Source organism: Elaeis guineensis, chromosome 1 (genome assembly GCF_000442705.2).
Source record: "Elaeis guineensis isolate ETL-2024a chromosome 1, EG11, whole genome shotgun sequence".
Taxonomy (NCBI): domain Eukaryota; kingdom Viridiplantae; phylum Streptophyta; class Magnoliopsida; order Arecales; family Arecaceae; genus Elaeis; species Elaeis guineensis.
The window spans coordinates 10,872,857-10,895,981 of NC_025993.2; the positions used below are offsets into that span (position 1 = coordinate 10,872,857).

General features: G+C 38.4%; 1 non-coding gene across 3 annotated transcripts; it reads right to left on the reverse strand.

Annotated features, from left to right (window-relative positions):
- Window positions 1–4,011: 4,011 nt before the first annotated feature.
- LOC105037928 (UPF0481 protein At3g47200) lies at window positions 4,012–12,533 on the reverse strand. 3 transcript variants are annotated; one of them, XR_003799744.2, is made up of 2 exons: window positions 12,383–12,533; window positions 4,012–5,969 (listed from the first exon to the last, which is right to left on the reverse strand). It is a non-coding gene; the product is annotated as a UPF0481 protein At3g47200 (transcript). The 3 variants fall into 3 exon arrangements; XR_012137821.1 differs by having other exon boundaries at window positions 12,375–12,532; XR_012137824.1 differs by lacking the exon at window positions 12,383–12,533 and adding an exon at window positions 7,024–7,686.
- Between the last annotated feature and the right edge of the window lie 10,592 nt (window positions 12,534–23,125).

Consider the following 23,125-nt stretch of genomic DNA (forward strand, 5'->3'; position numbering starts at 1 on the left):
AACATTTAACCTAATCGGGTCAATCCAAACTGAATCCAATTCAATTGGACTTGATCCAAAAATAATTACTCAATCAAATTGAGTTAATTAGTGATTAAATCACTAATTAAACCTCTCATAAATTTTGAGTCCAAATCCGATGGGCAATCAGGCATCAGAGACCATCGATATGAAACCCTGATCAAAGAGTTCAAATTTTAAATTTAAAATTCGAAATTCAAAATTTTGACCCAGGTACCCAAAATATGTGGAACTCATGATTAGAGAATCCTAATTCTCAATCATAGAGTCCCAGATAGATAAGACTCATAATCAGCCATCAGATCAGAAAGGAACCTCTAATGTGTGTGACCCCGCAGGTTCGAACCTAAGCCGGTAGCACAGGAACCAATTTCTGTACTAATCGAAGTGACCATCTAGCAATGGTACCCGACGATCGGATAGGTCGAATAATCACAATAGCAACATTCAGAACCTACGTGAATATGGTTACCGTATAATTCATCCCTTTTGACCCCTGTGTTTAGGATGACTCAGGGTTAAACTGTCAACCCTGATCATATCATTCGAATCGTGCTCAACTCAATTAGTCCTGTGACTCCTCACTAGGACTACCCTGGCCAAGGTTTTGCTAAATTGAAACACGACTGTACACAGCTCCTAAACTGGAGTGGTCAATCCCATCTTGACACACGCACCGACAAGTCAAGTACTTGACTACACCCAGCAACCTTCCGTCACTGAATTAGAAATTCAGGTAGTCCAGTGCCTAAGTGCAGTGAGTTGCTTGCAAGTCACCGTGGCGGTCTCAGGTCGGAGGGACATTTTTACCCATATCCCATCGGAGCAAATCTTGACAGCAGAAATAGCTCGGGAGTTGGTCACGTTCAGTGCAGATGTACCATTACATCTCACCTGTATGCCATACCAGTGTCTCCACACTCTTTGGTTATGAGGACAACCAACCCATATGGCACACAACGACCTATGCTCGATAAATATTGTCGTCCTTGGTAACAACGTATCATTTGGTCGCAAACATGTTTAAGGACTAAACGACAAATCCTCCTTTGTCGAGTCTAAATAGTCCTAAGGACTTCACCACAACACAGGAGTTCATTAGAAGATGAAACATTTGTGATGAAAAAATACCAAAATAACTTTTATTTATTTATAATTCATGTACTAATACAAAAGGAGCACAACCGTCAACAGGCTGACGATTGGCTTTGGGACACTATTCCCAACAGATTGCAGTGGTGGTGAGCAAGACTGAAGATGAAAAAAATAAGAACAATCAAGATGGAGATCAACAAGTTCGATGGTAAGAGCAATTTCTCCTTGTGGCAGGCAAGGGTGAAGGATGTGCTAATCCAACAGGGGTTGATCGATGCTCTCTTGTGCGATGAGAAGCCGACCACCATGGAGGTGCGGGATTGGAAACGGCTACCGATGCAGGCGGTGAGTACCATCCGCATGTACCTGACGGATGAGGTGGTGATCCATGTGCTGAGCGAGACTTCCCCGACGGTGCTGTGGTAGAAGCTCGAGGAGTTGTACATGGCGAAGTCTCTCACCAACACTCTTTTCCTTTGGAGGCAATTTTACCAACTGCGGATGACTGAGGGACAGAGCGTGCAGGAGCATCTGAGCCACTTCCAGAAGATCCTCACCGACCTTCTCAGCATTGGCGAGAACGTTGAGGAGAAGACCAGAGCGCTGGTTTTGCTGGCGTCGCTTCCCTCTTCGTACGAGTCCTTGGTGGCTGCTCTTCTAGTGGGGAAGAGCACTATCAAGATGGACGAGGTCACCGCGGCGATACTCCAGAACGAGGTTCTCAGGAGGGAGAACCCAGCTTCGAGCTCAGGTGTCGATAGCTCAGCTTTGGTGGCTTATGGAGGTGCAGGAGGTGGTAGACGGAGCGACAGGAGATCGCAACGAGGGCGGTCTAAGTCCAGGAGGGACTTGAGCAAAACCAGGTGTTACCGATGTGAAGAGTTGGGGCATCTAGCCAGAGATTGCCCTCAACTGAAAAATCGGACGGTGGCTGCTGTAGCGACGGCCGGCAGTGATTCAGATGGAGATGTCCTGAAGATATCTGACGAGGTATCTACTTCTTTCCAGCAGTGGATATTAGATTCTGCATGCCCCTATCATGTTTGTTGCAGAGAGGAGCAGTTTGACTCCCTGGAGAACAGTGAGAGCACTGTATATCTGCCGGATGGATCGAGCTGTGCGATCAGAGGCATTGGGACGGTCAGCTGGAGGACACATGACGGTGTAGTGAGAAGATTGGGGGAGGTCCGATACATACCCGATTTCAGGCGGAATCTTATCTCACTTAGCAGACTGGATTCGAGAGGCTACAGGACGGTAGCTGGTGGAGGAATCCTGAAGGTGCTACGCGGCGATAGGATTGTGCTGGAGGGGAAGAAGGGGAGCAGAGGACATTATTACCTGGCAGGGAGCCCAGTGCGAGGTGGAGCATCGGGAGCCAGGTGGAGCCCAGAGCGAGGTGGAGCTCCAGGAGGCGGATCGGGCACGAGACAGGAGACTCGGGAGGACGAGAGGCGACGTCGCAAGGTAAGATTCCTATTGCCGCAGGATGATGCCCCGAGCAGGTCTCAGGTCAGGAGGAGCACAGCATACGACGGAGATGGGATCGAGCAGCCTGGCTCGACTCTCATGTTTGCCCATCCATGATCAGCAGACGATTGCCCCAGGGCATGGGGGCGAGGAGATCCAGAAGCTCTCGAAGTTTGAAGGAGGCCGAATATCGAGTCGAGGTGGAGATTGTTAAGATTTGATACCTCGAGATTCAGCCCACATTGAGCCCACAGCGAGGTTCAAGGCGAAAAATGGAGTCCAACGAGATCAAGATCACCTGAAACGGAGCTCGGATGGAGGAGATACGAGCTTTTGAAGTTGGCACGAGAATCGAGGCGGTGGAGGATCGGCGGCGGGCGGCAGTGGTGCGGCCGCAGGCGGCGGCTCGCGGGACGCGCGACCCAGGCCGGCGCGGGACACAGGCCCGCGGCCCAGGCGGGCGTGCGGCCCAGCCTGGCGTGCGGCCCAGGCGGGCGTGCGGCCCAGGCCCACGCGCGCGGGCCGGCCCAGGCCCTGCTGGCCCCTTGCCCCGGTCCACCGTGGATCGGGCGGTCCACGGCGGGGCCTGTGGACCGCGTGGGCGTTTCCCATGCGTTTCTCACTGTCCATGGCGCTATTCCGTGGACCGAAGCGCGATCCGACGGCCCAGGTGGCTCCCGGTCTTGATCCGACGGTTCTGGGGGTTTTTTGGCTTTGTTTAGGACTTCTAATCCCTCTCTAATCAAGTTTAAATCCTGTTTAACCCTTTAAAAGGGCTCTGTGACGAACAGAGGGTGTGTGGTTCGGGTTTCTCGCCGTACGAAGTCCGTACGAACCCGAGAAGAGAGAGAGAGGTGAGAGCACTGTGAGAGAAGGAGTAGGAGGCTCCTGGACAGCGGTCGCCAGGCTCTTCAGGGGTTCAGGGGGTCTCCAAGAGAGAGAGAACTTTTGTGAGGGAAACTTCAGGTGAGAGAGAATTGGGTGTACAAGGGTTGAGGATGAGGTCTCCTCTTGTAAAATTTCTTTTTCATAGTGAAGTTTACATGCCCCATGGAGACGAGCCCTTTTATGGCTGATCCACGTATTTTGATTGTTTTTTCTTTTGTTTTGTTTCTTCTTTCTTCCTGCTGCATCGCGTGGTACTGAAAAGATCTTGGGAGGTGGTGTCCTGGCCAGACATCCACCCAACACATTCGTTATGCTGTGATAACTGTGTCCAAAACTAGTTCGACATAATTTTTAAAAGAAATGGAATAATTAAACAACACTACAACTTCAAAAAAACCTATCCTTTTAAATATTAGAGGGAGAAATGGGGGAAACCCGGAGATTTTGCAGATAATGCCCCTCAAACAAACATAGCATTCATCAACAAGTGTCCTTGAGTAAAATGCATTTAAAATATCAAGATGAAACTTAACTAGATGAAGAGTAACCAACAGAAGAATTTAATTCCAATTCCATGTGCTGGAACCTTGACACAACCACATTATAGCCATTAGATAGCTTCCAAGCAGATAGCATGGGAACCATGATACATCACAGTGGATTATTTTTTTATGAGGTCCGTAACATAGCCCAACCATATTTATCTATACAACCTAGCAACCACACTAATATCCATATTTGGAGGGAATTCTTTCTTATCCACTCACCCTTCCATTAAATCTCTCTTCTGAACCATACTCGCATAAGGGAGCATGCTAATAACACCTATGAATTGTAAAAATAGGACAAAGCAGAAAATGTTGCTTGCTCGACGGTCAGCAAGAGAAGAAAGATTGCTGCCAATATTGAAATTATGGCCCATGGGCCGTCAAGATAGTCTCGCCTCAATCCAGCAAGCCATTTGCGCCATTTAGAGCCATAAAACTCGTTTACTTTCTTAATCTGATTTGCAAGATAGTTCATGTCACAGATGACGTATATCTGATTGCCCAACTCATTGAAGAGATCTACCACTGCTTGATCATTGCTCAATCCGTGTTCTAGTATACCTTCCAAGTGGAGCAACCGAACGTCCTTAGCATGGGCGATGATGGAGTGCATAAAGAGTGCGTATATCGTGAAGTACATCTTAGTATTGAAATAGCACTGTTCGAAAGCTATGAGGTTTCGGAAGAGAGAATCGGTACCGTCATAGATTTGTAGCGGTGGTATATGCATCCGTCCACTCGCCAACTTCAAGAGGCATAGCAGTGGTGCGATCTTCATCTTCCTCCACTCGAATGTTACGGACAGGGAACTGTCTGCCGATTCCTTCCTCGCGAACTTCACCCCAGCCCTTTGGAGCTCCGTCGCATTAGGAGTCCACTTGGGTGCAAATGCCGAAGCCCCTTGCGAAGGATCAGCTTCCTCAGGGGATGGTAGCCCGTTTAAAGGGATCCGAGATGAATAAAATAGATGGAGCAGATGATGGTATTTGCTAGGGGACTTTTTTTTGAATGATTTGGATTCTTTGGGATTGGGATGGATGCACTTGAAGAGGTGAAGGGCAAGGTCAACCAGATCAACATCTCCATCCTTAGGTGCTTTGAGATTATCAAATAGCAATTGGATGATGAAGAAAGGAATTTGGTTCTCAAGCTTTAGCAGATCTTGAACCACCAGACCAAGAGTACTTAGCCCTGCCATAGTTGGGCCCTCAAGATGTCTATCCTTCTCCTCGATATTTAAAACCACCTGATCCCCTTCTCCTATATCAATCATACACTCCCTCCTCTTCTTGCTCTCATCCTCTTCGACTGTCTCATATTCCAAATTTCTTACCACGTCCCTGTCGACCTCCTTCATCTTCTCTTCCAACCCCTTCTTTTTCAACTTCTCGAACAATTTCTCCCTTCGTAGCATGAGATAAAGGATAAAGCACCCATCAAGCAACATGATCAATGCCATATCTTCGGCATTCAGTGCAGAAAATTCCTCAGAGTAGCAGCTCCGGACCTTGTCATCCTGTTTCTTCAAATCCAACAAGCACTTATCCAACAATTGGCTCGCACACTTTTGACTTTGATGACACGATAGAAGGTGCCGGACGCACCGCCACTTGTGACTCTGAATGGCAGATGTTGAATACGGGTCGGCGTGGTGAAAAGGTCCGAGGGAAGCAACCACTGGAGTGTAAGCTTTAGGATCTAGTTGTCGGATGTGCTCAGGGACCTTGAAGATGGTGCATCGGCCATTGGGATGGTCCACATGGCGTGCTAAATTTATGTTTTTCCTCACTTTACTGATCCACGAGATCTCTTCCACATTGGTTTTGCTATGAGTCATAGATGTGGCACTGGAAGGCATTCCTCTGCTTGCCGAAGAGCATTCCTCCCCTCCTTCAATGGAGAGGCTGTGCAATATGTCATCAGGGGATTGTTCGTCCATGTTACGACCTGATTTATAAAGTACGGGACCAAGTAAGTCACTGTAAGTTCTAAGAGAAATTATCTAATAGTCATTTAGTTCAAACCTGAAAATAATTGATATTCCATGAAAAAATTGCAAGCAAGTTGCTTCTATTGTATGATATCTTGAACATGAACCGAACAAATTTGACATGATACCTCATGTATTGAAATTATATAAGTGATGATATTAAAGTAATTCCTAGGATTTAATTATTTCTCATGCACAAAAAAGCGAAAATTTTAAAATTAAAAGATCTAGACATATACTAGGAAGAAGGATTTTCTGTGGTTCATCCAAAACTCTCACATCCATGATCCAAGAACTCCAAAAGAAATTCAGAAGAAAGCGAGCATTTAAAAAAAAAAAAAGATCAATGAAATAAATATAAAGAAAAAAGATAAATGACGACAATTGAAAAAGATAAATAAATATAAACATAAATGACAATATTTGACCACAATTTGAAAAGATTAATAAAAGATAAATTCTGAAATCTAGAAAGTAAAATGAAATATCTAAAAATTAAGAAATGAAATTTGAATTACCTTTCATACAAAGAATAAAAGATAAATAGAATATAAAGAATTTATGTCATATCATCAAACATGCCAACTGCTAATTAGAAAAAAACATAAAATTAAAGAATTATGTTGACAATACGATGATATGTCTGATAATCATGAAATTATGATTTTTTTAAGGCTTTCTATTTTTTTAAATTTATGTGGGCTTGCTTTCATTGGAGAAACTTAAAGGTTTGCCATTCTAGCTTCACATGGCCCACAAATTAAATATATATATATATATATATAAAAGCTATGTGTCCCCAAAAAATCATGCCACTCGTGAGATCAAAGTTACATGGTTTGGCATATGACCTACGTCCACCGATAGAGATGATAAAGGAAAGCTTCACTAATAGTGCAAAAGTACAATAAGAAGAATAGTTCTATTATAAAAGTCCTCCATCTAACAAGCCCTCAAAAAATCCAAAAGAAATGTGTAATTGAAAAGTCCAAGGATGGGCAAAACATTTACATGTATGAGCACCTCAAAAAAATTGGGTCAGGTGCCATCGACGAACCCATGGATAGGCCAATCATGAGATGTGAAGCATAGCATGCGGATGGCGGCTTCTTCTTAGATTCCTAGCTCATGAAGGTTTTGTCCAATAAAGATGCAGAGTATATTAGTTACAAAAGTAATGAAAAAGGTTATTTGGTTGATGGTAATACAAGAGGTTATTTGGTTGAGAATTTGGGTTTATCGCACGATCAGCCAATAGTTATTATAATAGCCAGAGTGCCTACATAATAAAAATAGGGGGACATTCTCCTCCCCCTGTCTCTTTTCAATTTAGAAAAAAAAAAAATCCAGAGTGCCATATGTTTGACTAAAAATTAGATATATTATAAGAGAATCAAGATATATATTAGTTCATTGTGGAAGATGGTTATATTACAAGCTAAAAAATTTCTACTACATATAATCTATTATATATGACTATAAACATATTTTTGTTGATAAGTTGAAGCATTACTTGGACTTGCTTGGTGTTTGCATGGTTATTTGTTCTATTAAGTCACCTGGTATATTAATATTCATGGTTATTGCGGCAGCGGATCAACTACTTCGACTAAAAAATCAGTGAACTAAACTAGTCCAATTTTATGAGAGGACCAGAAATATAGTTATACTATGTAAAAATCATCAACCGGACCATTTTGGGAAAAAAATTGAATTTCTAGATTGAGCAATTTTTATTATGTTTTATGTATTAATAAATTTATAAATACTCGAACTTGCTTGAATATCCTTATAATTTACTATTTGCATATATACACTCATTAATTATTTTTTTCATGATACCCTTATAAATATTTAAAATTATATGATTATGCCTATAAATTTGCTAGCTGAATGTATATCCTTATGAATTATTCATTTTACATGAAAATCCTTATAAATTACTTTCATTTATGTGCATGTCCTTAAAATAAACTAAATAAAGGCAGATGCACAAAAAGGAATAATTTATTAGTGTATGCATGGAAATAGTAAACTGCCAAAAATTCGCATAATTTCAGGTATTTATAATGGTATGCAAGCAAAAAAGGTAATTAAATTATAATGGTATATATGCAAATAATAAATTTGTTAGACTATATATGCAATTTGAGATACTTATAAGGGTATATAAAAATCCTTTTTTATTTGATCAAAAATTTAGTTATAAGGATATATACATGCAAATAATAAATTTATGAGGGTGTATATATATATATATATATATAATTTCAGATATTTATAAGAATATACACATAAAAAGCCCTTGTAAAAATATCGTTTTTTATTTAACCAAAAAATCATGTTACCCTTGGCTTTAAATTGAAATCTTTGCTAACATCAGGGATATTTGCACTTTTAGTATTATTTAAAAAATAGAAAAAGAAACAAAGCCTAACCTAACTTTCTCTTTCCCAATCCCCTTCCCTTCTATACTCTATCTCTAATGATCTCTTTATGTGAGTTGAGGTACTAGCACCAATGGCCTCTCTAGCAACTTCCATCCTTATCTCTCTATCTCTTCATCTTCCTCTCTCTTATGAAGCCTGAGGACCCCTACTTGCTATGGTTTGGGTTGTATCTTTTGTGCAAAAGAATGACTGCTCTTTTTTCATGATGCCAGCCATTAAATCATGCATTGTATAGATTGCAAAGCATTTTCAACTGTCCTCTTTCATTCGTATGTACAGATCTTGAAGCAGTCCGATCCGTATGGTTGATCCATGAAAGGAGATGAATCATTGTTTCTTATGGAAGATACATACACAACCTTACATGCCATGTTTCCAAACCTGAGGCGAAACTAAGACCATGGATGGTTCAAATAGATGTTTTCTGAAAACAATACATGCAATGGAAAATTACTACATCTCAAGAGGATGGTATGGCTATGACACAAGATATGCCTTAAAAAGCTTGAAGATTGATTCTTTAAGACTGATGCAAATATCTACTGATCGGATGGGACATAGTATGGAAAACAACCAAAACTATAAGCACTTCTTTAAAGAAGAATACAAGATGTCTCTTGAACCAAAGGTATCCAGCGAACATTAGTTTTGAAAGTTAAATTAAACTACAATGGAAATGGCAACTCTCGCATATATCAGTTAAAATAGAGGCTTCGCCAGTACTATAATAGATAGAATTTTAAATATGAAACTATCTCCATTACATTCAGTGTCGAGTTACTTTCGTATCACATCTTAAATCATTCAAAGCAGATTTCTCTTCTCTACTCTCTCTCGAATGATGTCTTTGATTGCGTGAAGGCAGCATCGATGGCCTCTCCAACAACTCCCTTCCATATCTCTCTTTCCCTCTCCCTCCTCTCTTTGATTGAGAACCTGTGGTGCAAGGCTGTGGTTTGAAAGGTGGCTTTGATGAGAAACTAAGGTTCTTCTTTCAGGACTTTATAACGATAAGAAGTGCAAGACTAAAGGTCCAACAAAAGAGGAAAGGTGTTAGGCCTTCTAGTTTATCATCGTGGCCTTAGATTTTAGCTTCTAATTTTATTTTTTTTAGTTCTTTTCTTCAAAATTTTGCTTCGAATTTAATCTTTTTGTTTTTAGTAATATATTCACTATAACAAAAATAATTTTTAACGGTAAATTGCTTGTAGCATTTCTTATTATATGCCGCTAAAATATCTTTTTTTGCTGCATTTTAGCAAAAATACAGCTATCTTTTAATAAGTATTTTTTTTATTAACGACATTTTATTGTAAATACTACTATAAATTTATATTTTCTGATATTTTATTATAAATACTAAAATAAATTTATATTTTATAATATTTCATTATAAATGTCGCTATAAATTTATATTTTATGGTATTTAACAAATATATCGATAAATAATATCATAATTTATATGATTTTAAAAATTATCATTAAATTTTAAATTATTAATTTTATATAAAGTTTGATTTAGTTATATGTCAATCTCATAAAATATATTATTATACATATATATTCTTAACATTACTTATTTAATGACGTGAATGTATGTTAATAAGTTAAATAAACTATACCTATATGTTAATAATATAAACTATAGGTTGGTGGTTAAGAGTTTACTTTTTAAATAAAAGATTATTTGTTCGAATCCTATTCTTGTTCTAATTCTAGAATATATAATTTTTTTTGATAAGTTTTATCGATATATAAAAAATATTGGTCTTAAAATTTTAAAGATACTTACATATACTGCTAAAATAAAAATTTTGATCGATATTTTTTAAAATATTAATAATTAATTACCGACATCATTTTAAGACAGCACATAAAAAAATGCCACAAAAATATTACTAAAGATATTTACAGTATTTTTTCTGATCTATAATGACCATTAAAAATATCGTTAATAGTCAATTTTATTGTAGTGATTTGCTTTTAATTTCATTTTAAGTTTTATTTTTTCATACTTGCATCATCTTTTATTTTCTCTCTCTCAACTTATTGCTCTTCCCTTTTCTCCCCTCTAGCTCCTTCCTAACCTTCCCTGCTCGCTAGCCAATCATAGAAGCCTGCCTGGCCTCCCTCCCATGTGCCTCTCTGTTTGCCTCTCTCTTCTCCCACCCACGACTCTCCTCTCTGGGATTGTCTTGCCTCAATGGCTAGCAACCATCAACATAAGCCACATCCTCCATGCACCCCTCCTATATATCTTTTGCACTCCATTTTTATCTTCTAACTTCCTCCTCCCTTATTTAATGAGAAAAATAGTTGGATATATGATAACTAAATATTCATTTAATTAGTGATTCCATAATATTTTTACAACTTATCTTAAAACATAAATAATAACTATTGTTTATTATGCTGTGATTAAAAATAGTTTAAAATATGGATTGACACATGATGCATCATTGAAATATGATATGCATATCTCTATTCTTCCATATTTTTCTTTTTATGATTTTTGTGATTATATATTCTCAAAAAATGATACTATTGATCAGTATAGACTGGATTTATGTATATTAAAATATGATAATTATACTATTTGGAACTTGAGATATCATATGTGGCTTTAATTATAAAATATAAATATTCAAAAAAAATTTAAAATTTAGATAATTTATTTACTAGCCATAGAAATATATATTTTGATATTTCAAAAACTTAAATATTTTAATAAACATCCGAACCAACCATTTGAATTGGTAGTTGGACCGCTAATCAGGTTGACCTGACCCCTTGGTTGGGTCAGTCTCCGGTCTAGGTTTCATAACTACTATTTCGATCACAAAAAGCAAACTTAGCAGGATGATTATAATTAGGGAATACGTTTGGAACATGAAATGGAATTTAGCATATCTATAAATGCATAGCCTGGTTGGCTAGTAGGAGTGTGCTCCAATTAGCAGCAGAGGTGGCAAAAATTTACTTAGCCTGAAAACCCCGACTTGATCTAACCTTGTTTGGGTTGGATTTGGATCCAAGTTATTAGTCAGATTTTCTAGGTTAAACCTTTGACCCAATTTGGGTCATTAGAACATAGTCCTATTTGAATTGAAATATTTTAAGGTTGGGTTGAGTCATAATCTTAGATAATAATTTTTTGAATGATTGGTCTTTTTCTTCATGCTACTTGTTTAAATAATTCTAACTTGCTTACAACTATTATAAATATTTGATTTGGTAGATTAGGGATTAAGTCTTGCAAGTATATTAAATTAGGGTCAAATAGGTGACCCAAAATGATCCATCAAGATGACCATTTGTGGGTCTGCAACTTGATCACTGATGAGGGCGGGTGTTGGAGGAGGTAGTTGGTCACCCATCTGCTTAGAGGATAGTTTGCTGACAGAATTCTCGCTATCTCGATTTTTGTCTATCGAAGTCATGATGTGAAGGTATTTGTGTCGATCTACGGTGCCGACTACGGATCTTGCCGACTTGCACAAACCTATGCCACTGAGAAGGATTGACGCAGCATGGATTTAGAAGGTCGAGACTCACCCTAAGATCAGACTCTTTTTCTAGAAAATCACTACAGAAGGAATGAAAGAAGTTGTTGGAGTCAAAAGAAACAAAAGGAAACAAAAAGCAAAAGTTTTACTCTCCAAAAAAAAAAAAAAAAAGAAAGGAAAGAAAAAAGCTCCAACATCAAAACCTGGTATTATATGGGACGCAAACTCTTCTGAGCGACCATGGTATACTGGATAGTTTAGCATCTAAAACGGACAAATTATGGATATCTTGGGAAGTTAGCGGACAAGCTACGTTGAACCAAAAGAAGATCCAAATTAGCGCTGTTGCACACATGCTGCTTTGTGCTCAGAGGTAAAATAGCAAGAGCGGGAATCTAGAGATCACCTGCGTACCAACAGTTGGCTTTGATGGAGCTCGCGAGTCTGTGTCTTCTGCTCTTCCTCCTCACCCTCACTCTTCACTTCTTTTTTGCGTAGAAACCTCCGCTCTTCTTCTTTGTTTCTCCTCCGTTCTCCGGGATCTATCGGGACAAATTAACGCCACTTGATACCGACGCGGGTGGAATTTTTGTTTAATTCACCAGCCTGGACTGGGTCCAAACCGCGTCCGAGAAAGATTGCCTCCTCTGGCCGTTCCGAAGAGTGGGTCCTCCTCGAGCGCCAATCATAAAAAAGATAAAATTATATCAAATGAAAGTGATCCTGCGCCGAAAAGTGGGGCCCTCATGGGGGAGTCACGGACATGACAAGGGAAAATTCACGGGTCATGCGCTTGATTCCTTTCGCTCCCATCACTGCTAGCCTACCATTTAATTCTTCTTTTGATTCAGTCCTAAAAGTATTTTGGCCTTCAATTATATCTTGAATTTTTTCTTTCTTTTTCTGGTAAGGCCGACATTGCGCTGGCCGCGTGGACGATGAGAACTCGATGCCAAAAGCCCCTCCGGAACGGAATGAAAAAACGCCTAGAAAATCGTGGAGGGTTTTTTTTGCGTCCGCTCGACGGATGCAACCTCCTGGGAAAGGGGTGGACGGCTTTCTTCCACATGCTCCAAAATACGGAAGCTGCAAGATAATCGCAAGAAGATGTCCCACAAATCTGTGGTTGAAATGGGCTCAATTATTATATTTCATTGACTTGGAACTCCGTATGATACACGATGTATATTTATTTTTTTAAATAATATTTTTATAAATTAAAAATTTAATATAATATAAAAAATATAATAGATGATATCAAATAGCTTAGAGATTATAATCCCATGTGATGCATGAAATGTAATTTTAATAAAATAATATAATAGGATGTTTGATAGGTGTGTTTGTATAATTTCAGATGTCAGACGTCATGTTCTTGCACTTCGAAAGAGTCTTCTATCTTTAGGGATGTTCAATGAGCATCATATGAAATTCACCAGAGAGAAGCATTAGAAAGTTGTAAAAGGTTGCATGGTGATGGTTAAAGGAGAGTTGGTTGGTAATCTTTATAGGTTGATTGGTGAGACTTTAGTGAAAAAAGCTATTATTGCTAGCGCTAAGTTAGAGTCTCCTACCGTCTAGTATAGATGTTTGGGACATAGGAGCACGTGCGAGCTTCAAGTACTTTTTGATAGAGATCTTCTTCCTAGTTCTAAGTCTACCTCTATGGATTTTTGTGAAGATTATTTGTTTGGAAAGCAGTGTAGATTTTCTTTCTCTTTATCTCATAATGGTAAGAATTTTCTTAAGTTGATTTGTTCTGATACTTGGGAGGCATCTACAGTTTCTTTGAAAGGTAATCCTTATTTTGTTACTTTTATTGATGACTATTCTTGAAAGATATAGACTTATATGCCTTAAGCATTTCAAAGCTCAGATTGAAAATAAAAAAGATCTGAAAATAAAATGTCTCCATATTGATAATGGAGGGGAATTTTGTTCCAAGGAATTTGAAGCCTTTTGCAATGAACATGCACTACAAGAAAATAAATCTTTAGCGACGAAAAAATATCATTGCTAAAGACCAAAAATTTGTGGCCAAAAACATTAGCGGTGAACAATTTTGTCGCTAAAGTTTTATTGAGAAAGTCATAGCATTAGCGATGAAAATTTTATTTTATTGCTAAAAAAGTGCAATGAAACAATTTATTTCGTCACTAATTTTTGCGATAAAACAAAAATTTTGTTGCTAAAAGGAAAGAAGAACCAAAATCAAAATACATGAAATTTGGGATGAAAAAACTTTTTGTCGCCAAAGTTGGCAATGAAATATGATTTTGCCGCAATTTGTAGTGACGAACATCTAGTTTCGTTGTTAATTTTCATGACAAAACAAAATGTTTCATTGCTAAAATGAAAGATGAGTTTATTTTTTCGTCCCTTTCTTTGGCAATGGAATACTTGTTTCATCACTAAATTTGGCGATGAAACAAAAATTTTGTCGCTAAATTTAGTGATGAAATAAAAATTCTGTGGCTAATTTTGCCACGAAACCATCTGTTCAAATGCAGATAATATTCCACCAGATCGAATACATTTAACATACCTCCATATCAACCAAATCATAACATACAAATTCCAAGCACCACTAAGTTTCATAGCTATCGTTAACAGATACTAAAGTATGAGTTCATACACTATTTAAAATATGAAAATCTACAAACTATGCATCATCAAAGTCGTCGGCCTCATCCTCTTCTCCAGGCGACGATCCCTAGCCCGATGTGTGTCTCGATGACAGTGTAGAGGTGGAATCATGCGACTGTGGAGGTTCTATCTCAGAGTTATCAATATCGAGCCATCTCGCCATCATGGCCACTATCTTCTTGAGTATTTGACTGTGATTCATCCAATAATCAATTTGACCTTGCATCACGTTTATCGATGTCCTGATTACCTCTAGCACCGGGGTATCATCAAACCATCCAGATTGGCTAGACAATGAACTATAATGGAATTTCTTCAAGGAGCATATGCTGTGTCTAGACCTAGCTGCTGCCCAAGGATGGCATCCAGGATCACATCGTCAGTCATCGGATGAATGGACTGTGATCCAGCTTCGCTGTCAAATCTAACCTCCCTTGTCATCTGCTCTCTCAATTGTAACATCTTTTTCCTTACAATAAACCAAATAATACCATTAATTTGTTTCAAAGGCTTCAAAAGCATTCAAAATATGGTATAATACTTACATGACGTTGCCTTATCTCCTCAGTCGCAAACTGGCCGCTCTTGTTTTGATAGAATTTTTCATAGGCATCGACCTCGAATAGTCCCTATTCAAATAAAATAAAAAAAAAAGGACATCAAAGTAATTTGTATATTCAATAAGAACTTCTTACAGCATGCAATTACAAATGCAGTTACATTCCATCATCTTCATTCCTTGCACAAAAGACGCACTCCCTTGCATATGAATAGAATCAACCTTACTCCTATTCACCTTGTTTGTCTCTGATTGTCGCTAAAAAATACATACAATTATAGCTAGAAAAGGGCATAACAATATTAAAATAACTTGAAATACTACATGCCTTAAACACCTCACTCTTGAAATGCTCGCACAACTGCCACCAACCGTCATCAGACTTGACCTAGTTTCTATAAGGCCAGGTTACAAGGTCAATCCCCCTCGCTTGTAGCTCATTGTAGTGCGTATGAACCTACATCACTAATCTCTATACCTGTTTGCAGCCATTTTGATGATACACATCGTCACTTGTTTGTTGGTGCAATCCTCAAACTTAATGTTATTCTATACGTGTGAACATTCATCACAATATGTAAGTACAATAAATCTTGTAAGAAATATATATTACTTTACCTTGATGTGAGAGACAAGGGCATTGCAGTATCAAGGGGTGATGTGCTTGAAACTTTCGATGGTTTACGAAAAATGATTCCACATGAATAGACTAATCTTATTGGCGACTATACTCACCTCCATGCCAATCGGATAACCCCGAAATAGCTGTACTTTCGGCTTTTTATTATGGATATGTATACATTTCTCCAAGACAAGGCCCCTACTAAGACCATGCACCGTACGTTGCTGCTGCGTGCCTACATATGAAAATTCATGAAATGAACATATATCATCTACCCATGGATGTATATAACAAAAAAATGACATACATAATTTATAAATATGATAGAGATGTACCTACAGGGGGATGATGCTGTGGTGCCATGAGCTCTAGTTGGATGGGCTTCAACTGAGCATTAGCCTACTCCATAGACTCGGGTAGCTGAGTCTCATCCAAGTCCTCTGACTCATCGTGCAGAATGCTAAAATGAGGGTGTGTGTCATTAAGTAGGGCCCGACGTCTATCCCATGAACGTCCTTGCCTAGGACCAATCATGATCCTGTAATGATTAACATAATTTGAATAAGTATGTAATTATAAAAACTCAAATACTACATGATGTAACAAAAAGATCAATTGAATTACTTAATCATATCAATTGTTATTCTTAGAATCTGAACTCGTATCCATATAGTGATCCTCAATAGGACTTGCAGAAGGCATTGACACTAAAATGCTATCATCATCATCATTGATAAAGTTGTCATCCACATGTGATTGTGACCTCAAATTATTGTTGGCCTGTGCCTGTGCCGATGTTCCAATGATGGGAACATCCTCAGGTTCGTAGTCATCTCGTTGCAATTATCATACGTCGACCGCATCATCTGGCACTAATATATTTTTTGGTGCTTGCATTTGATGTACTTTATTTTCAATAGTTGCACAGATTTCATTCTCTAAACCTTCATCGGGGCATGTGAAAAGTGCAGGATCGAACAAATGTCTATGTTGAGCCCTTATTGCAACTTAACAAGCCCCTTTCATTTTGGTATCCTCAACATACCACACTAGTCTCGCTTGCTTTACAAAAATGTAAGGATCACTTTCGTACCATAAGTGATCGATGTGGACACTGACGAGTTGAGGGTCTATAACAATTGGCCTGTGTCATCCTAAATCATACCATCTTGAATAATACAACCCACAAAAGACCACTATACTTTAGCTCTATAATCTCGTTTAGAACACCAAAAGAGTCCATTATCTCACCATTGTGCTCGCCCTCTAAGCATATTCGATAATTCTATGTGGTTCGATCATGATTGATAAGTAGTATATTTTTATATTTATTGAAGATATTTTTGGTAATTTATGGTGCTAACATCTTCTTAAAAATCTTAATTTCATGAATTTATTGAATTTTTCTAAAAAATAAAGTGATTTTGAAAAAAATATGAAATTAGATATATTTATAAAAAAATAAATGTTAATTTAATTGAGAATTTAAGTACCAAAATGAAGAAAAATTTTTGAGGAATTTAATGCATATTTTTTCCAATTTTTCAGGAGAAAATCGGAGCAAAAACATAGCTAAAATACCCTAAAAAATAAAGAAAATAGCCTCCGGTGTACGGTGGACCGGTCGGTCGGTCCACAGAGCCACGGTGCGGTCTACAGGAATAGTTATGCGGTCCACAGGTGCGGTTCACAGCGAGAATAAGATCTTGGACGTGATCCAACAGCTGAGATTCAATCCGATTCAGATCCGACGGTTCAGACTCGATGCCGACTTTGAATAGGACTCTTTTGCGCGATCCGATGGCCCAGAAGCAATCCATCACGTGATCCAATGGCTGTTATCGCTCCCGACTGTGTTAAGGACTCTTTTGCACGATCCGACGGCCAGAACTTCATCAGAACCCAGATCGGATGGCTGACATTTGATCCGACCCTGATAAGGATTATAACTCTGATTTTTGAGCAGATCTGGGCGGTCTGAAGCTGATCCGACGGCCAGAAATATTCCTAAGGAGATTTATACGATTTCTAAGGATTTTAGGACTCTTTTTCCTATGAAAAAATCATGAAAAATTCATCTATAAATAGGGGGTCCGGGAATAAGCTTTGGGAGTAGAAAAATTGAGTAGAGAGTGTAAAAAAAAATAGAGAAAAAAAAATAAAATAGCTTTCGGGATCCGACAATGACATCTTAGTATTTAGTATTTAAGCATCTGATCGTATCACAGACGGTGTCTCGAAAGCTATGACGTCACTAGCTCCAAAGCCTCCGCACGATCTCCTTCATATATGCATCACCCCATGTTTGAGTCATTGAGGTTTGAGAGGAGGATGTTGAAGAGTATCGAGCTATTGGAGGGTCGAAGCTATTGTCAAATCCTTTGACCCGGCTCCTACTCACCCCTCTAGTGGCCCTGAGCCATCCCTCGAGATCAAGGAGGTGTTGAGAGGATGGGTTCTCATTATGCCGTGATACGAGATACTTCACAAAATCTACCTATATAGTTTAGAAATTTATTAGTGCATACCTATCAGTATATATAAAAACTTAATATATAATGTTTTAAGTTTGTTCCTGCGATCTGTCGAGATCTAGGATCTAAATAATTATCAGTCCTTTTAGATTGATGTGTGGCCTCCCATATCTGCAGCTACCCTGGTGCACAACTCAACTGTCATATTTACAATAAATAAATAATTAAATTAAATTAATTAAAACATACATATGATCAATTCAATATGAAATTAATTTTAATGTAGAATTTTTATCAATCTATCAGCCACATCATATGTACCAATGGAGCCATCAGTGTGCTTGATCGGATGCTGTTGGGTGAATCGATTCTACCATGTCCTCTGCCATCTACTAGAGTACTCCTCAATGCTCCACTAGTTGAGAGGATCTCCTATATATATCTGTCCACATCCAATGATCTGTGTATGACTTCCAGTCTGATGGCGACTTAAAATTAGAAAGCTTTATGGCCAACTGCTGAAGGTTGTACAACCCATCTTGAAACCTCCGCATGGCCACCTCCTCAAAGGTCCGACAGTCAGCCTCCTCATCCTTAGGACTCTCGAATTGATAGTACCCTTACAAGTAGAAGCAATGTATATTAATAAATAGAATACAAATCCACCATGAATTTAAAAATTAAATATCTTTGACTTATCAGGAACATCTCTCAGGCTACATCATGAGCCTCCGATGAGATATTTTTAAAATTTTTAAAATACTGGGTTCCTAAGTAAAGAATATCATTACAAATGAGGATGGTCGGGATGCACGTCCCACACATGCAAACTTGGAGTATGCTAGATGACTAGGCTGTGCGAGCATACTAGCATGCATCCAGGCAAATGCCATCCTGGAAGTTTCAAAGTATCGAGCGGGATTGCAAATAGGATTGGAAATAAGCTGGGCTGGGCTAGGCCATACCCATCCTTGAGTCCAATTTGAAAATTTTTTTAGACTTTGGGCTGAGCCTAGGGCCTAGAATCCAATCATCAAGCTGCTCCGACCACCATCAGAGTAGACGAGTGGGCCAGAGGTCCGACCTCAAATCCCTGCCGCCAAAGGTAGTAGGGCTACTATTGCTGGAGAGATTCCCGAAGTGGTTCCACCTTTCGAGAATAATATTAATTTTAATAATATTATTAAAATTAATAATTTTAATAGTATTATTAAAATTATTAATTTTAATAATATTAATAATATTATTAATTTAATAATATTATTAATAATATTATTAATTTAAATTAATTATATATTATAAAATTAAATTAATTTAACTAAACTTAATTAAGTATTATTAATTTAATTTAAATATAAAATCTAATTAAACTAAATTTTATAAATATTAATTTAAAAATATTAAAAAATTTAAAATAATGACATTTGATGACTGATATGGAGCCGTCACTGCGGCCATTGCTAATACTCACCAAATCCATGGAGATGGTGCTGTGACATGGAGGCAGCACTGTGTGGTAGGAGGCAGTGTTGCACGATAGGAGAAAAAGGGGGCAGAAAGAGGAAAGCAGGGGGAAGAAGGGGGTAGGCAGGCTTGGGGCTCAGAGAGGTAGGCTGGGGGCTCTGGGAGGCAGTCGGAGGGAGGTGGGCCAGGGGCTCGAGGAGGCGGTCGGAGGCTTGGTAAGGCCTGGGCCTCAGGGAGGCAGTCGAGGGAAGGTGAGCTGGGGGCTCGAGGCTTGAGGAGGTGATCGAGGGTGTTGGGAATAGTATCCCAAAGCCAATCGTCAGCCTGTTGACGGTTGTACTCCTTTTGTATTAGTACATGAATTATAAATAAATAAAAGTTATTTTGGTATTTTTTCATCACAAATGTTTCATCTTCTAATGAACTCCTATGTTGTGGTGAAGTCCTTAGGACTATTTAGACTCGACAAAGGAGGATTTATCGTTTAGTCCTTAAACATGTTCGCGACCAAATGATACGTTGTTACCAAGGACGACAATATTTATCGAGCATAGGTCATTGTGTGCCATATGGGTTGGTTGTCCTCATAACCAAAGAGTGTGGAGACACTGGTATGGTATACAGGTGAGATGTAATGGTATATCTGCACTGAACGTGACCAACTCCGGAGCTATTTCTGCTGTCAAAATTTGCTCCGATGGGATATGGGTATAAATGTCCCTCCGACCTGAGACCGCCACGGTGACTTGCAAGCAACTCACTGCACTTAGGCACTGGACTACCAGAATTTCTAATTCAGTGATGGAAGGTTGCTGGGTGTAGTCAAGTACTTGACTTGTCGGTGCGTGTGTCAAGATGGGATTGACCACTCCAGTTTAGGAGCTGTGTACAGTCGTGTTTCAATTTAGCAAAACCTTGGCCAGGGTAGTCCTAGTGAGGAGTCACAGGACTAATTGAGTTGAGCACGATTCGGATGATATCATCAGGGTTGACAGTTTAACCCTGAGTCATCCTAAACACAGGGGTCAAAAGGGATGAATTATACGGTAACCATATTCACGTAGGTTCTGAATGTTGCGATTGCGATTATTCGACCTATCCGGTCGTCGGGTACCATTGCTAGATGGTCACTTCGATTAGTACAGAAATTGGTTTCTGTGCTACCGGCTTAGGTTCGAACCTGCGGGGTCACACACATTAGAGGTTCCTTTCTGATCTGATGGCTGATTATGAGTCTTATCTATCTGGGACTCTATGATTGAGAATTAGGATTATCTAATCATGAGTTTCACATATTTTGGGTACCGGGGTCAAAATTTTGAATTTTGAATTTGAAATTTGAACTCTTTGATCAGGGTTTCATATCGATGGTCTCTGATGCCTGATTGCCCATCGGATTTGGATTCAATATTTATGAGAGATTTAATTAGTGATTTAATCACTAATTAACTCAATTTGATTGAGTAATTATTTTTGGATCAAGTCCAATTGAATTGGATTCAGTTTGGATTGACCCGATTAGGTTAAATGTTGACCTAATCGCTAAGGTGGTTTAGTCCCTGATTTGATCAGGGGTTAGGTTTAGTTAATTTCTGATTTGATTAGGATTTTATTAAACCTAATTAAACCTAATTATGTTGGTTTAATTTGGTCTAATTGTGCTCAACCTATTTTAAACTAGGTTGGCTCAATTTGAATCAAACCATCTTGTTTTAAATTCCCTGCGTCACCCAACTTCCTTGCACCCATTTGAATTCACGAGAAGAAACTTCTCGTGAAATTTTTCTCACGCAAAATCCTTCCCCACGTCCTCATTTGTGCACCATATGGATGGATAAAATAATTAGTTAGCCATTCAAATTCAAAGCATGTTTGAATTTGAATGGATAACTTATCACTTGCCCTTTCATCCTTATCCATTTTGTGCGCTACATTACTTACACGAGAAAAGGTTTCTCGTGAAACTTTTTCCACGCACAAAGAGCCACGCCCCTTCTCTTCTCATGCCCAAAAGGATAGGGATAAGTTGGTTTTTGTTTGAATTCAAATTTGATTTGAATTCAAATGTGTAACCTCTTGTCTTTATCCTCTCACGCGGATAAGACACGTTCGACATTGTTTTAAAAAGAGGAGAAAGGTGGGACGTGCGTAGAAAAATTAGGAGAGAAACTTTGGGGCGTGAGGAAGGCTTCTGCGCAAGGTGAAGGTCCAAAACCTTCCGAGAGAAAAAGAAAGAAAAGAGAAAAAATTGGGCGCAGGGTTTTTGGTGTGTACCCTAGGGTTTCTACCTAGGGTTCGGGAAGTGAGATTGGTGTGCCACGAGTGTCGTGAGTCCACCAAATTTCAGAGAGAGATCCATCAGCCTCTCAAGTAACTGTGCAGATGATCCAGAGCATCCGAGAAGTCGGCACACATCGATCGAAGGAGTTCGATCAACATTTGCCATCAAAGGATGAAATCACGAACTAGCATTCGTGAGGAGCTGATCAGACGGGAGCTTCGTGTGGACGATCCGCAGAGGCCAGACAGTTGGGTGGCTGTGACGTGACGATCAGAGCCCTCCGACGGTGATCAGATTGCGGTGATCGACTACCCGCAAAAGGTGATGTGTTCTGAACACAGTACTGTAAAATGTTTACTGATTCAAATTTGAATTTTAAATTTAAATGCATGCGGTTGTATCATATTTAGATCCTAGTGTAGGGTTAATTAGTATTAATTAATAAGATTAATTAATAATTCTACTGTAAAATAGTAATTTTGAAAAAGTTTTAAAATTACCATTTTGCCCCTGCACTAAATTTTCGCTTCAATTGGTATCAGAGCTGGTTCTAGAATATGATATACATATGCATGCGTAGATTAAGGTGTAATCTATAAGTTTAAATTTAAATTTAAAATTCAAAATTTGAAATTCAAAAGATTTGAAATTTGAAATTTGAAATTTGTTAGAAGTTTCAAATTTGAAATTCAAAATTTGAAATTTGAAATTTGGTTGAATCTCAAATTTGAAATTTGAATTTGAAATTTGAAATTTAAATTCAAAATTCAAAATTTAAAATTTAAAATTTGGTTGAAATCTCAAATTTTGAAATTTGAAATTCGAAATTTAAAATTTGAAATCAAATTCAAAATTTAAAATTCAAAGATTGAAATTCAAAATTTAAAATTTGTTGAAATCTCAAATTTGAAATTTAAAATTTGAATTTGAAATTTAAAATTTGAAATTTTGAAATTTGAAATTCAAAATTTAAATTTTGAAATTTGTATATTTAGATATACATGATCCAAGTAGCAAGTAATCTAATTGGGTTGGTTGCCATGGCCGTCCGGTCATAGGAGAAAAGTAGGGTTTAAAGGCCCTCTCTTTCCATTCGATGGGGTCTCCTATA